At 38.6% G+C, this 3,263-nt stretch overlaps 1 pseudogene; it reads left to right on the top strand.

Annotated features, from left to right (window-relative positions):
* The first annotated feature begins 1,740 nt into the window (after window positions 1–1,740).
* Window positions 1,741–2,487, top strand: LOC133256536 (V-type proton ATPase subunit D-like; annotated as a pseudogene).
* Window positions 2,488–3,263: the final 776 nt, after the last annotated feature.

Raw genomic sequence — 3,263 nt, forward strand, 5'->3', positions numbered from 1 at the left:
AGTCAATTTGTTATCCTGAAGAAAATCAACTTGATGATGAAACAGAGGAAAGGGTCGTAAGATAGGGATCTCCATTACCTGGTTTAAGCTACTGCAGGTAAAGCCAGAATTAACCATATTCTTTTCAGGTCTATTTAACCAAGCAATTTCACTTCAGTTTATTATAGTTTGGGTCAAGATTTCCTCTAATGACAAGCAAGATAATCATTAATGGTGCAAATAGTGAATTAAGAAGTATAAAACCAATATTTGAGTCAATAATCTTGCCACTAAGCAACTGCACTTTGTTGGTTAGTCACCTTTGCAGTTGAGAAACTGACTACCCAAAAAAAGAAAAAGGACAAATCTCCCCTGTTTGGTTAAAAAATGCAGTTGTGAGTTTCAATAGACACAATGTATGTTAAAATACTTATTAAGTAGTACATTAATAAGCAAATGTAAGAGGATATCTTTCATAGCTCAAAAAGGAGCATTACTTATTTTATTCTTACTGACAATGAAATTGAGGTACAGAAATTAGATGGCAAAAAGTTAAATCAAGATATTTTAACATTTTATATAAATATATCTCTGCCATACTGTGATGTTGATAAAATGTAGAACAATTTGCAAAATTGTATATAATTAATGATGGCAGTTTCTGATTAATTATTACCCACATCTCCCCTGATAGTCCTGCTGCCTAAGATACCCTTATGGGCTTTCTTTGCATAGATATGACCTTGAGTTTCAACAATGTCATGTCTTCAACTACAGACAGACATGATTTGAAGTAGCCATATTTTCTTTTTACAACCATAATTCACATTTAGTCTGTTCAAAATACTCTTGGGGTTAGCACATCGAGAAGGCATTATCCCAAAATTAAACACTCATAGCTGCTTGCAAAATGCTTGCAAATATAGAGCATTTGCAGTGTAGGTAAACAGATACAACTGTAGTATACTGTAGAGATTTGGGGAAAATTCAGGAGTGGAACATATTAAGAGAGATACTTTTCTTCCACTGTCTTCTAGCCTTTGTTCAGAGATAAACTAATTTCTTCCAAATGACATCCTGCTAGAATCTTGGCTATACCGCAAACTAAAATGTTGCCTTCAGATACTCTAGACGTCTGTGATCCTTGTCTACTCCACTGATCCACCTGTATTTATTCACACTGAGGAGATATTTGCATGGGGAGTACTTAGAGGTCTCTATAAATAATGCCAAAGTGAAACAGAACTGTAGCCAGTAAAATTTAGGAATAAATGATTAGTCCTTAAAGAATCTACTCCAAGGCCCACAGTTATGCCTGTGGGAAGACTAAGATTGGGACAGGTGACTGGGCTGATGTCACAGAAGTTCACTCTTAAAGTGAGACAAGCAAGGGGACAGTATGAACTCAGAATCTAAAACCTATATCCCATTATCAGTAGGTCATGCGTTTCCCAAGGATAAGGATGGGGTTTTATACATTCCTGTTTTTCAGAGCCCAGCATACTGCTTTCCACCATAGGGAGCCTTCTGTAAGTTGGCTAAGTAAACACACTGGTGTAGGGTGTAAGTGCTGCAGTAGAAACTCAAGATCTGATCGGTACCAAGAGGAAACAGAAGTGAAGACGGCATATCCTGGCTGCCTCTTAGCATCGTGAGAGAGTCATATGACACAAGCAGCTGACTCAGGTTTAGAAAGACTCAGTGGTTGGGTTGTTGCAGCCACGGTTACCCAGCCAGGGACCCAAGCCAGCCCTCCTCAGAATGTCAGGCAAAGACTGAACTGAAATCTTTCCCTCTTGAGTGGCACAGACCATCATGAAGGCTCTGTTAAAAGGAGCACAGATAGGTGGAAACTTCATGAAGAAAGAAGAAATCTAATGCCTTAACTCTTTCGACAGATCCTTAAGAAGATAATAATAGAGACTAAAATGTAGATGGGTGAAGTGATGAGAGAAGCTGCCTTTTCACTTTCTGAGGCCAAGTTCACAGTGAGGGACTTAAGCACCCCAGTTATCCAAAATGTAAATGGAGCCCAAGTGAAGATTAGAACGAAGAAAGATAATGTAACAGGTGTTCCTTTGCCAGTGTTTGAATATTACCATGAAGGAACTGACAGTTACGAACTGACTGGTTTAGCCTGAGGTGGGAAACAGTTTGACTAAACTGAAGAGGAATTATGCCAAAGCAGTGGAATTACTGGTGGAACTGGCTTCGCTGCAGACTTCCTTTGTTACTTTGGATAAAGCTATTAAGATAATCAACAGGCGTGTAAATGCCATTGAACATGTCATCATTCCCTGGATTGAAACTACCCTTTTCTATATCAGCACAGAGCTGAACGAGAGAGAGTGAGAAGAGTTCTACAGGTTAAAAAAAATACAGGAGAATAAAAAGATTCTCAAGGAAAAATCTGATAAGGACTTAGAGCAAAGGAGGGCAGCTGGAGAAGTGACAGAGCCTGCTAATCTCCTGGCTCAAGAGAAAGACGAAGATCTTCTGTTTGAATAACATTTCCTGCTCTGGTTCTTCCAGACGGCCTAACATGGCACCATTTTAATTCATGGTGTGTAGGTTTGGTATGTGTGGCTATTTATTTTTTTGGCTTAAGAATTTCACCGGTTGTTAAATGTCCCTGGATGTCTGTTTATGGGATCTGCCTTTGAAGAGTCATAATTAAACAACTATTAATCACCAATGAAATTTGTAAAACCTGCCCAGGAACTTGTAGAATTTATTCTACACAACTGTCACCCTACCTCACTTATATGTCTGTTACAAGTGATCCCCTTATCAAACATACTAAGAAATCCCTTTTAGGAAGCAGCAGTGTTCTCAGGCCAACATACGTAGACCAGCTGCTGCTGGCGCACCCTTTGTTCCTATCTGTTCACACACCTTGGCACCATTGTCTGAGATTGCTACAGCCATTCTTGTGTTAGTTATTGTGGAATTTCTCTCCTCAAGCTTTATGAAAACCTTCATCTATTTTTCTTTAAATAATAGGTCTCTGGTCTGTCATGGGAACAATTCTGCCAATTCAAATATGAATATGGTATAAACAATAAAATGATTTAAAAAAGAAAAAAAAAATCCAAGATCCTGGATCAAATGCTTGTGTACCCTATCCCACAAAAAAGTATAAAGGAAAACGACTAGAATCTAGGGTCACATCCCACCCCAAGATTTTGCTGAGGATACATGTGATGTTAAGCCAAACACAAAGGAGACACAAAGGAGACTGAGGCTATGGTTTAGATCACTGTGAGAGTCCTTTGTGAGAGATC

This window comes from Bos javanicus, chromosome 11, assembly GCF_032452875.1.
Source record: "Bos javanicus breed banteng chromosome 11, ARS-OSU_banteng_1.0, whole genome shotgun sequence".
Taxonomy (NCBI): domain Eukaryota; kingdom Metazoa; phylum Chordata; class Mammalia; order Artiodactyla; family Bovidae; genus Bos; species Bos javanicus.